Here is a 13,658-nt window from a genome sequence, read left to right as displayed (position 1 = left end):
CATAGGCCAATGTGAGGGGAAAGGTGAACTTCGACTGGCCTTTACCGACAAAACAGCTTCATAATAGTCAAGAGGACCAATATACAGTGGTACCTTGGGTTACAAACACTTCGGGTTACAAACGCTTCAGGTTACAGACTCAGCTAACCCGGAAGTAGTACCTTGGGTTAAGAACTTTACTTAAGGATGAGACCAGAAATCGCACGGTGGCAGCGGGAGTCCCCATTAGCTAAAGTGGTACCTCAGGTTAAGAACAGTTTCAGGTTAAGAACGGACCTCCGGAATGAATTATGTTCTTAACCCAAGGTACCACTGTATTATTTTAGAGCATATATGAATATACATGCACAATATGGAGTGTTAGGGTTGTAACCAACCTTATTTGTACTCAGAGTAGACCCATTGATATTAATAGATATGAGTAACTTGGGTTCATTGGGTGGGATTCTACTAACTTGAGAACACGAGAACATAACTTGTTGCATGCTTGAAGCAAAGTATACTCATGACAGGACCTTCTGCCTCTCCCCCACGAACACACATCCTAAATCTGTGAAAACTCACTTTTACAATATCTGGGCTGTATCTGAATATAAACACAACATGGGGTAGTTACTTCTGAACATCATGAGCACATGAAACTTCCTTTCATTTATTCACTTCCTTTCATTTGTGAACTCTTCCTATGAAACAACAATAAATATATAGTAGGACCATTTCCTATATTAAAACAATTCCATATAGAAAAGCAATTTCACATTCAATACATATGCAGACTGTTTGAATGATCTCCACTCAAGGTCACCCCCAAAGTGAGGCAGCTGCCTAAGGTGGCAGATGCCATGGGGCAGAGACAGGACAGAGCTGTGAGAGCCAGCTGTCCTGCCCTGTACCCCCTACACTAGCTGGCTGCCTGCAAGTGCAGTGGAAGATACACTACGTTCACCAGTATTGGGAATAAGATTCAATTGCCATTCTGATTGGCTTCTGCATGTGCCTTGTGAGAGGGCATCAGCTTGTCCTTCAGCTCAGTCATCAAAATGTCTTGACCTAGCGCTGTCTCTACTTACAACCCATGTTCAGAAAGTAAGGTTTTAAATAGGCACCAAAGTGATAGCAGATATGGTTGCGTACATCAGCACCTTCTGTGTCAGAACATGGAGCCACCAAGACCAGGATCTACAGATGCATCTAAAGCGGTGCAGTTTGGACCCTTCGCATAAAAATGGGTGAAGGCATGCCAAATTGGTCCTCTTCAGATGGCGAACATTGCACAAAATGCCCAGAAGATCAGCATCCAAATAAGGACCAAGATCAATGTGTTCTCAACCTTCCTGGCTTATGAAGAACATCTTGGGATCAGCTTAGCTTTCATTGCCCTATTCCTGTCTGTAATGCCAGACATTGTGTTAGGAATCTTCATTGAATACAAGGAAACTCCAATAGTCACAGCCAAAAACTGGGACCTCTCCTACACCCTCTTAGTCTTCCTCCTGCTTTCCTTTTTATCCTCTTGTCTCTTCATACGCCGGCCAAGGAAAGTGACCTGCCTTCTCAGACAAACAGTCTTCAGCCTTATCTTCTCAGTTGCTGTTTCTTCTGTATTAGCAAAAAACATCACTGTGGTGCTGGCCTTCCTGGCCACCAAGCCAGGGAACTCAGTGAGGAGACGGCTGGGGTCTGGCCAACTCCATTGTCCTTTCCTGATCCGGTGTCCAAGTTGTCATCTGCACCATCTGGCTGGGCATGTCTCTCCCTTTCCCAGATTCTGACATGCACTCCCACCCTGGAGAGATCACCCTGCAGTGCAATGAAGGGTCTGTTGCCATGTTTTACATTGCCCTTGGCTACATGGGCTTCCTGGCTTCCATCTGCTTCACAGTGGCTTTCCTAGCCAGGAAGCTGCCTGGATCCTTCAATGAAGCCAAGCTGATCACCTTCAGCATGCTGGTCTTCTGCAGTGTTTGGGTGTCCTTTGTGCCCACCTACCTGAGCACAAAGAGGAAATACATGGTAGGTGTTCAGGTTTTCTCTGTGTTGGCCTCCAGTGCTGAACTTCTAGGCTGCATCTTCATTCCCAAATGCTACATTATTTTTTTGAGGCCTGATCTGAATACAAAGGAGCACCTGACAACAAAATATTAAGATGCCATTTATATTTTAAAATATTCAAAATTGATTATATCCAGTACTGCAGAACTCAAACACACATAGTTGTGTCTAAAACATATTGCTTTATCACAGCTCAGGGCTCCTTTATGAGCACAGAGCAAAGCAAAATTATCCCCCAACCAGACATAGGACTTAGAAATTGGTGGAATTGTAAAATAATGAAAGAACTCTGGGAAATGATTTATAGTGAATTGAAAAAAAAATGTTTAAGATAATGTTTGTTAAAAAACCAGAAGCTTTCTTATTAGGAATTATAGGTGCAGAAATACTGAAGCAGCAGAAAAAGGCTGTTTATGTACCCAACGACAGCTGCTAGAATGCTTGTGGCCCAAAGATGGAAAGACAACAAGGTCCCTACCATAGAGGAATGGCAAATTAAATTGATGGACTAGGCTGAAATGGCAAAAAATGACTGGGGAAATCAGAAACCAGGAAGATCCAGACTTTAATAAAGAGTGGGGGAAATTTATAGTGTATTTGGAAGACCACTCTAAACAACTGAACCCTTTAACAGGGCTTATCTAGCACTTGAAGGTAACAAAGACTTGGGATATAATGAACAAATGTGATATCTGATTGATATAAATTACGCAGTAGAAAAGGACAAATATGGAACTCAGGGAGTGGTGGAGGGAAGTCATCTAGTCAGAATAGTTTTAGGCATTCTTGACAATGGTTGCCAAGGAAATTGGAACTCTGGGAAAGTGACAGTTGGAGGCCGTTCTGCTGTGGGAGTTAGAAGGAGGAATGGAGGGCTGATGTGGAAGAATAATGGGAGATGCCCTCTTGGGTGCACGAACCAACTGAGGCTGTGAGGGCATGTCAGAAGAAAGGTAGTACTTAAATAGCTATGACTACTATTACTGAAATCCTAGGACTAGGAAAGACCTCAAGTGCTCAGACAGTACCATTCAGGTCCAGTGCAAGAAGTTACCTCATATTGCTCTTGAGTCTGATGTTTAGTTGATTTTTTTCAAAGGAGATCTCTAGTTAAATCCCCGGACCTTTGGCAGGAAGAAGAATAATTATAAGGGGGAGAAGCATCACCTTGGCAACATCCTGGAGTCTCTGTGTGGCTTAAGGCCCAAATACAAAGTTGGAGGAAAACATGTTTATGAGAACTTGCAGAAGGTGGCTCTCTGGTCTCAACATGGGTCAGTTTGGGAGGGTGGGGAGGACATGTAAGCTTGGCTTGGCCTTTCCTGACAAAACACTTTCATTAGAGTGAGGTATTACTTTAGGGTGTTTCCAATGTTTGTCCTACTCAGAGTAGACCCATTGAAATGAAAATGCATGATTAACTTTGGTTCATTGAGTGGGATTCAATGAACTTGTTGCATACATGGATGCAACAATCCCTCATGTGATGGGACTTCCCACCTCCTCATTTAATGTGCCCCCTAAATCTGTGAGAACTCACTGTCCAAAGGGATAACCAGCATGTACTTCAATTACACTCTCAGCATGGTATGGTCATTTCTGAAGAGTACGCACACATGAAACTTCCTCTTATTGGTTCATTTCACTTACGAATTTCTTCCTACGAAACAACAATAAGAAATAAATAAAAGTCTTTCATATCTGAAAACAATCAAAAACAATCCTATATATAAAAACAATTTCAAATCCAATACAGATACAGACTGTGAAAAAGTTCTCTGCTTAAGTGGCTGGTTCAGGAAGAAAGGTATTCAAAAGCACCAAAAGGTATGAGATATAACTGATTGTTGTTGTTGTTTAGTTATTTAGTGGTGTCCGACTCTTCGTGACCCCATGGACCAGAGCACGCCAGGCACCTCTGTCCTCCACTGCCTCCCGCAGTTTGGTCAGACTCATGTTTGTAGCTTCGAGAATACTGTCCAACCATCTCGTCCTCTGTCGTCCCCTTCTCCTTGTGCCCTCCATCTTTCCCAACATCAGGGTCTTTTCCAGGGAGTCTTCTCTTCTCATGATGTGGCCAAAGTATTGGAGCCTCAGCTTCACGATCTGTCCTTCCAGTGAGCGCTCAGGGCTGATTTCCTTAAGAATGGATCGGTTTGATTTTCTTGCAGTCCATGGGACTCTCAAGAATCTCCTCCAGCACCAGAATTCAAAAGCATCAAGTTCCATATTGAAGGTGCCACCATGCTAAAGGCCCTGGCTCCATAAGGAACCCTCCCTGCAGAGTGCATTGGCTGGTTGGATGTATAATGGGCACCAAAATGTAGAACTGACAAAATTAAGAAGAAGAAGAAGAAGAAGAAGAAGAAGAAGAAGAAGAAGAAGAAGTTATTATTATTTATACCCCGCCCATCTGGCTGGGTTTCCCCAGCCACTCTGGGCGGCTTCCAACAAAACACTAAAATACAATAACCTATTTAACATTAAAAGCTTCCCTAAACAGATACACCAATACACACAAAACCCCTCTGCAAATTGTTCCAAAAAACTTCCCCCTACTGTAAAAGTTAGCACAGCCACAATTTTTTTTAAAAAAACCTTTTATTGCCTGTATTGAAGATTCACCATGAGAGCATTCAGGCCCAGCTTTGACATTTGACTGTCTCTCTATTTGCTGAGCGATCGTGCACACTGCAGCTTGTCCTGTGTCTAGAAAGCACAGGTCTGAGCGGTTCTCCCCTTGTCCTCATCCTTTTCCAGGGAACATCTCCTCTTCGATGCTAAACTGGAGCAAACGTCAATCCAGAGAAAAACCCAAAATGCCATTTGCTGGGATAGAGTGCTAAAGAGTGGTTTTCCCATGGGAAAATAAGTGAGTGGGACAAGGAGAAGTGTGGATGAACCCTGAGACTTTTCAGCTTGTCCGGCTTGTGACATCATGAATCTAGCCTAGAACATCTCCATGGTAACACTGGTGACTAGTACAGTTCTGCAAGGAGGTCACCAACAGCTCCTGAGGAAAGCCAGGAAATTCTGGGATCAAATGAGAAACTGAGACAGCTTCTGTAATTTCGGGATTGTCCCTGGAAAATCAGGATCCTTGGACAGTATATACCTCTACCCAATACCCAAATAAGCTGTGGGACACCCATCTTCTCATCTACCCTGCCTGCATGTTCTTCCTTGTTGTGGTTCTAGACATTATATTGGTAGTATATTTCTCTCCTCTCCATCCTCCCAAAGGAGCCCAGGACAGCAAACAACAAAGCAGCAAGACAATTTTAAAACAGTATTTAAAAACCTTAAGAACATCTAAGGCAATTAGTAGGGTACGTTACATAGGGTGCCTACGTAAAGGACCCCTGGATGGTAAAGTCCAGTTGAATTCGACTATGGGGTGTGGACCTCATCTCAGCTTTGAGGCTGAGGGAGCCGGCGTTTGTCCAAAGACAGCTTTCTGGGTCATGTGGCCAGCATGACTAAACTACTTCTAGCAAACAGAGCACTGTGATAAATGCCAGAGCGCATGGAAACGCCCTTTATATTCCCATCGCGGTGGTACCTATTTATCTACTCACGCTAGTATGCTTTTGAACTGCTAGATTGGCAGGAGCTGGGACAAAGTAGCGGGAGCTCACCCCATCACATGGATTCAAACTGCTGACCTTGCAACTGGCAAGCCCATGAGGCTTGGTGGTTTAGTCCACAGCGCCACCCGAGTGCCTATGATGATAACGATATCTTTATTGTCATTGTCCCGTGCGGAACAATGAAATTGAAAAACTACATAAAACTACATAAAAACTACATAAGACTACATAAAAACTACATAAAAACTACATAAAACATTTAAAAACCCCTAAAAACTCTAAAACCCCATTTTAAAATACACTATACTACAGAGACCCCTTATGCTGCGTTTAGAACCAGAAACTGTTTCTAAGGCGGCTAGTCCTGGCCTTTATAACCCTATACCTTCTTCCAGAAGGCAGAAGCTTAAAGAGATCATTTCCGGGGTGCGTACTATCCTGTGCTATCTCTGCCGCTTTCTTATGGCACCTGGTAGCATAGATTTGATCTAAGGTGGGAAGAGTGCACCCAATTATTCTCTCTGCAGTCTTTACAACCCTGGACAGCATTGTTTTTCCCCTGGCCGTGCAGCTCCCAAACCACACACAGAGACCATAAGTTAGTACGCTCTCCACAGTGCAGTGGTAATGAAGCCTTATCTTTAACCCTGGAGGGTCCAGCGGTCCGCCTGACCCCGTGGGCAGAGGGGAGAAACTACTCCAGAGACGTCTTGGTCGGAGAAAAGAGATTTATTTGGAAAAACAGCATGCTGGGGCAACCAGCAGAATAGCTTCTGCAAAACTGGCTGCACCAAAGTACACATCAGCAAACTCTCTTATAGTTAGAAAACACCCTTCCTTTCTTAAACTCCCCCAAAACCTTCTCCAATCAACTGGCAAGCTTTCAACTTATTTCCTTATTTGGCATATAGGTATTTGGCTAGCTAAGCCCCCTCCCTCCCCTGTTTGTGTGTTCTTCTTCTCTTGCGTTACTGCAGCAGGAAGCATGTGCGGAAAACGGCCCCTTGCCCTGTCTGACCAAATACGGTAAACAGATGCAGTTTCTGCTTAGCTGGCAAGCACAGGAAATGGCCTCTTACAAATTTAGCAATATTGCTGCTGTTTGCTAGCGACTGCAAAGCAAGATTAAGAGAGGGTTTACTTAGGAATTTACTCAGGTACAAGGTACAAAGTGCAACCCCTATACCTCTCCCTTCACTCCCTCCTCTTCTTATGAACAACCTAATACTTAGGTTCGTTCTGGTCGCTCAGGTTCATAGTATTCCTGGAGGAGAGCAGTGAGGGTCATGACACGGGGCCCCATCATGCGGGACATCATCTTCTCCATCATATTTTGCATACATTGCATCAAGCAGGGCATACAGAAGCAGAAAAGCAGTAAGATTAAAACAGGTCCAGCAATTAAAACGATAGCATGACGAAACCAGCTGCTGTCAGGCAACCAGGAGTACAACCAACTCCACGGATCCACACCATCAGCGGGCTTTAAAGGATTTTGAGCTATCATTTGTTCCATGTGGTCTATGGTTGCAGAAATATTTGCTGACAGGTCAGAAATGTACATACAGCAATGGGAATGAATCAAGGCACAAACCCCACCCTTCGAGGCGAGGACCACATCTAAAGCATAACGGTTTTGAAGGGCTACCTCCCTTATCTCTGACATTTCCTTATTAATTTCCTTTAAGGCTGAGATGGTGGAGTTAAACAAAGCCTCGGTCCAATTTGCCAATCTATGCAGATCCCGGTAATTCATGGCTACACCTAAAGAAGGTAAAAGGGACCTAGCGAGGGCTGTCCCGGTATATTGAGTAATAGGTGTCTTTACTTCCCTCTTGTTGCGCAAACGGACCGGTGGGAGCTTGTCCATCTTATATATCAAAGGTATGACCACTCCAAGAGTGCAAGTTCCAGAAAAGGCAGAGGGGATTTCTTTGTAGGCTTTGGTGCCACAGAGCAACCACAGATCAGACTGGAGCAAGCATTTAGATTTGTTGCGCCCCTTCATCCAGGTAAACCAAATATAGAAATCGCTGCACATAGCCTCATAAATGGAGGTATTACTATGGAAGCAAGAAGAGCCGTTAATATATTCATAAGTCCAATTACAATATGGATAGTGACCTAAAAAGTTGCTGCTGTTATGATTGAAACGGAGACAGCGAGGCGCGTGCTCCATGAGTGATAGAAACACAGGGGGTGAATAGGTGCGGCCGTCTGACATAAGATTGCTAATTCTATAGGACTCATTTATCGGAATACTATGCAATAGTATGCCAGACCTCTTTAATTGAGGAGGGATATGCATGCACACCCAACATTCAGAAAGATTAAGCATAGAAGAGAAATGATTTATATCCCTAACATAGGTGTTATTACTCCAAATCTGATGATAGGGCTCTGACCGGCCGGTCTTCCGTATATGTGAGTCATCTCCCAAACCCAACCCAAGTAGGGCTAGTACCAGAAGGGTCAAGGGGATGGGGGCTGGTTGTTCCCTCCCACAAAATCGGTGACGCTCATGCCAACAAAAATACAGGAGCATCCAAATAAACAGGGCAGTAGATATTACTCCTATCCACCACCCCCAATCTGTCCATGGTTCCTCCCACCATAAGTCAGCCATGATAGGGATCGGGAGCGGGATTAGGTTGTCCAGGGACCTCGGGCCGATCCAAATGACGGGGAAGTGGATGCGCCCAGGCGTCAAACCCTATAGTGTGGACGTAGAAACCGGGAGTGCCAGATGGGTGATTATAGCTTTGGTGAGTTGGTGAAAGGTGCAAACCCCAGGAGGACGGGAGCCAAGGGGGATGGGCTACCACACATCCACACGAATAGACAGCTGCGTTTAGGCGGCAAATGCTAGGCGTAAGAATTCCCACCGGGGCACCCTCGCACCAAACAATACACACTAGAGTCCTCTCGGGGACCTCGGAATTGTCAGGCGGTCGGGTCTGACTAACTGGAACGTTGGGGGCGCTGCCGGCGGGCGTCCCTCCCATCCAATTCTTCAGCCGTGCGTAGAAGTGTCAGCGTCCGGAGTGACACCAGCAGCGCGGTCGTCTGGCGGTCTCCTGGAGATGGTCAGCTTCAGTGGATTAGCAGGATTTGGCGTAGCTGACCAGTCAGACACAACTCTCTTCACTCGGGTGTGGTGGACCCACGGGGTGATGCCAGTGACTTTAACAGCAGTGGGTGTGGACAACAGGACAGTGTGAGGACCCTTCCAACACGGTTGTAGAGGTGTCTGGGCCCAGTCTTTGATCCACACTTCGTCACCCGGCTCGAACTGGTGCAGGGGTTCAGTCAGAACACATGGGGTGCGTTCGTGGGTCCACCTGTTAAGAGAAAGAAGAACTCGGGAGAGTGACTGTACATAGTTATCAAGCTGTACATCTCGAGTGACGTGAGGAGTCAGTAGCCTAACATAAGGGACTGGTCTCCCAAACATTATTTCAAAGGGTGATAAGTGGGTACGCTTTTGGGGTAGGCTTCTGACCCTTAATAAAGCAAGGGGTAACATAGATACCCAGTTTGAACCTGTTTCCTGGGTTAGCTTGGACAACTGATTTTTCAAAGTCCTGTTCATTCTTTCTACCTTTCCTGAGCTCTGAGGCCTATAGGCGGTGTGCAATTTCCAATTGATTTGCAGAACTTTGGCTAGTTCCTGCAACACCGCATGAACAAACGCTGGGCCATTATCAGAGCCAATAGTTCTGGGCAGGCCATAACGGGGTATGATCTCCCTCAGGAGACACCTTGAGACTTCAAAGGATCGCTCAGTTTTAGTGGGCCATGCCTCAACCCATCCGGTATAGGTGCACACCGCCACCAGCAAGTAACGGTGCAGTCCACAACGAGGTAATTCAGTAAAGTCCACAACAAGATCTTCCATGGGTGCAGTTCCAATATGTTGGACTCCCGGGGGAGCCAAAGGTCCTGTTCTGGGGTTGTTCTTTTGACATAGCAGGCACTTCCTGGAAATCTGGGCTGCCAGTTGATAAAGGTGGGCTATATAGAAGCACTGCCTTAGCTGTCTGGTTGTGGCATCTGGTCCCATGTGGGTGGATTCATGATATCTTTGAATTATCTGCCGGGACAGGGACTCTGGGATCCACATCCTGTCATCATGGGTAAGGTACCATCCTTCTTTGGACATGGTCCATTCCTGGGTGTCTGCAGTGGCCTTTTCCTTTTTGGTGTATATTAGCTTATCAGCGGTATTCAAGATCCTCTCAGGGACCAGTGCTCCAATAACTGATGTGGGAGCTGGTTCCCGGGCTGCTTCCTTGGCCACTCTGTCTGCTAGTCGATTTCCTCTGGCCACTTCCCCTGGTCCAGTTTTGTGTCCATAACAGTGTACCACTGCTACTGCCTCGGGTTCCCATACTGCATCCAGGAGGTCCAATAAGGCTTGTGGGTGGGCCATCTGATTTCCTCTGGAGGTAAGCAAACCTCTTTCCTTCCACAAGGCTCCATGGGCATGTAAAGTCAGAAATGCATACTTAGAGTCAGTATAAATGTTTATCTTCTGTCCCTTTGCCAGGTTCAGGGCTCTGGTGAGTGCAACTAGCTCTGCTAGCTGGGCCGATGTTCCAGGTGGGAGTGCCTTTGCTTCGATCACCTGGTCTTCCAAGGCTACCACTGCATAGCCTGCTTTTCGCTGTCCAGCTTCAACAAAGCTGCTTCCATCCACAAACCATGAAGGCCAGTGGGGGTTTGCTTCATCTTTGAGGTCAGGCCTGCTAGAATACACTTCGTCCATAACCTCAATGCAATCGTGCGTTGGCTCCTCACCTTCTCCTACCGGCAACAGGGTAGCTGGGTTGAGGGCGGTGGTGACCTGGAACTTCAAACGCGGATGCAGCAATAACATCTGACACTTTCTCATCTTTGCTTGGGGAGAGGAAATAGGTACCCTTCATGTCAAGCAGAGCTGGGACTGCATGCGGGGTCACACAAACAGTGTCTTGGCCAAAGGTGAATTTGTCCGCTTTGTTCAATAAAGTGGCTACTGCCACAACTGCTCTCATGCAGGGCGGTAAACCTTGTTCAGTAGGCGTCAGGCGCTCAGACAGGTATGCCACGGGCTGCTGCCAGCTTCCCAATTTCTGGCATAACACTCCCTTTGCTGTTCCCTGGTCCTCATCCACAAACAGGGAGAAGGGCTTCTCAGGATTTGGAATGCCTAGCGCTGGTGCCTGCTGTAATGCCCTTTTTAGGTTCTTAAAGGCCTGCTGTTGTTCTTCTCCCCACACAAAGGGGTCCTTTTCAGTTCCTCTGGTTGATTCATGCAGAGGCTTGGCAATTGTGCTGTAATCTGGTATCCATATTCTGCAGAACCCTGCTGATCCCAGAAAGCCACGGAGTTCCCTGCGGTTCTTTGGCTCTGGAATCTGGGTAATAGCTTGCTTCCTTTCCTCCCTCAGGGTTCGCCGCTGATGAGATATATCAAATCCAAGGTATTTCACGTGGGCTGACATATTTGGGCCTTTTTCTTAGATACTCGGTATCCTGCCTCGGCTAAGTGATTCAGCAAGTCTTTGGTGGCTTCCATACACGTGTTCTCGTCTGAACAGGCCAGGAGCAAATCATCTACGTATTGCATCAGAATTCTGTGTGGGCCAGTGGGGAAGCTAGACAGGTCCGAGGCCAATGCAACTCCAAAGAGAGTTGGAGAGTTCTTAAAGCCCTGTGGAAGCCTGGTCCACGTATATTGCACCCTAGTGCCTGTTCCTGGATCTGTCCATTGAAAGGCAAACAGGGGCTGGCTCTCCTCCGCTAGGCGGCAGCAAAAGAATGCATCTTTCAAGTCCAGCACGGTGAAGTAACATGCGGTGGGAGGTATTAGACTCAGCAGCGTATAAGGGTTGGGCACATTGGGGTGGAGGGTTTCCACGGCCTGGTTAACCAATCGAAGGTCTTGGACAGGACGATACCCGCCATCTTCCTTCTTTACTGGCAAGAGTGGGGTATTCCATTGAGATTGGCACTGCCTTAAAATGCCATGGCGAAGTAACCGCTCTAAATGGACCCATACTCCTTCTGCAGCTCGCCGGGGGATTGGGTACTGGTTTACTGCCACAGGGTTAGCAAATGGCTTGGGCTTGACTATTATAGGTGGGATGTTCCTTGCCATTCCTGGAGGATTGCCTTCAGCCCATACCGCAGGGTTCACTTGTTCCAGAATACTGGCGGGGATGGGTCCCTCCTCTTCTTTTACCACCATCAAGCGCCAGTGTTCCCTCAAGGGTACCTCTAGGGAAAACTCTCCTGCTGGCCCTGTGGTCATTGTTACTTCGCCTGTCGGTTGGAAGGAGATCTGGGCTTGCAATTTTGAAAGCAGGTCTCGGCCCAATAATGGGATGGGGCACTCTGGTATGTACAAAAACTTGTGTTGGACCACTTGGCCACCCAGGCGGCAGACAATAGATTGTAGAAATGGGTCTTTTTGTGACTTGCCTGTAGCTCCTATTATGCTAATTGTTTGCTTGGTGGGCTTGGACACTGGTATGGGCAAGACAGAATGGGCAGCCCCTGTATCAACCATGAAGGGGATGGTTCGGTTCCCTGTTTGTATTTTGACCATGGGCTCACGGGAACCTAAATCAGCTGGGCCCGGTCTGTCCTAATATTCTTCCTCTTCCCTCAGGCTCATGGCACCGGGCTGTCCTTGGGCTGGGGGGTACCAGGGAGGTCCTTGTCCACGTCCTCTACCCCTGCCGGCATTTGCCGATGTCCAGGGTCTCTGTTCCTGTCCAGGCCCAAATGCCATCATTTACCAGGTCCTTTGAGAGATTGTTTTTCCAGAGGATTCTCAGAAAATATAACCTCTGCTGTGCTCTCTTCACCAGGTCTTTGCTGTTCTCTCCCCAGGTTAGAAAAAGTGTGACCATAGGGTGCTTGAAAAAGTGTGACCAGCCCCATAGGGACCCTGTTACCCTGGCTGTGCACTTCCCAGAGCGGTCTAATTTGCTTTCGTGGGATGCTGGACTAGATGAGCCTTTCATCTGATCCAGCTGCCGGGCTCTTCTTAGTTCCTTGTGAGCAAACTTCAGCCCAAACTCCCGCCACCCTCCTGACTTTGACTCATGTCAAACTTTGGAGATGCATGACAAACATATTTCCCCCTAGCTCCACACCTTCCCATTGAGCCATAGAAGACTCCGGAAAGCTGTCAAGGTGAAACGTCTTCCACTTATGATTCTGAAAATCATAGTGATTTATTCTTCTAAAGGCTCAAGAGATGTTTCTGAAGACTTGCCTAAGCATCAGGATCATCAACAGTGTGACATCGTTAATTGCACAGTGCCTGGGGGTGGGGAGTCAGCGCAGATAATATTTTCTGTGTCAGAGACAGACCAAGTCAACATTTAGTGCAGATCAAAGGCTGGGGGGTGGTGGGTAAAAGCCTGCATGATGTTCCACAGCTCTGAAGGCCAAGCTGAGCCCTGCCAGAATCAGGGGAAGTCACTGCAGTTTTGGTACTGCAATAATCCATGGATGATTCTGGCTAGCAAGCTTTGGAGGTGAGAGGAACCACCAACAAGAGAAGTTTAGAAGGCAGAGCCAGAATGAGACCCCTGCTGCTGCTGCTGCTGCTGCTGTTGTTGCTGCTGTTGCTGAAGCCCCATGGAGTCTGTGGGAAACTGAAGGCAAAATGCCCCTTGAATCTGATCAGGGAACAAAACGAAGCATTCAATTACTACCGGCCTGGAGACTTCGTGATTGGTGGAATTATGCATCCACGCCAGTTTAGGAAACTACAACCATACGTCTTTTCAAAGACCCCCTTTGTCGGGATTGAGGAGTAAGTAATTATATGCAGGTGGTGGCCACGCTCTCCTATTTTGCAGGGAAATGGCCCCCGTTTCAGGACTGGGGAGTCGGGGGCCCTTCAGAGGTTGCTAGACTGCAACTCCCATAGTTCGTGGCCTTTTGCTTTGCTGGTTGACACTTCAACATTCCTCAGATGAAAGTAGGGGTATTTCTCACCACAACTTGACTCCCTCA

General features: G+C 46.9%; 1 pseudogene; it reads right to left on the bottom strand.

The window, feature by feature from the left end:
• Nucleotides 1–8,655: 8,655 nt before the first annotated feature.
• On the bottom strand, nt 8,656–12,234 carry LOC128408841 (uncharacterized; annotated as a pseudogene).
• Between the last annotated feature and the right edge of the window lie 1,424 nt (nt 12,235–13,658).

The sequence above is a fragment of the Podarcis raffonei genome, chromosome 2 (genome assembly GCF_027172205.1).
Source record: "Podarcis raffonei isolate rPodRaf1 chromosome 2, rPodRaf1.pri, whole genome shotgun sequence".
Classification (NCBI taxonomy): Eukaryota; Metazoa; Chordata; class Lepidosauria; order Squamata; family Lacertidae; genus Podarcis; species Podarcis raffonei.
This window is presented reverse-complemented; position numbering and strand designations above follow the sequence as displayed.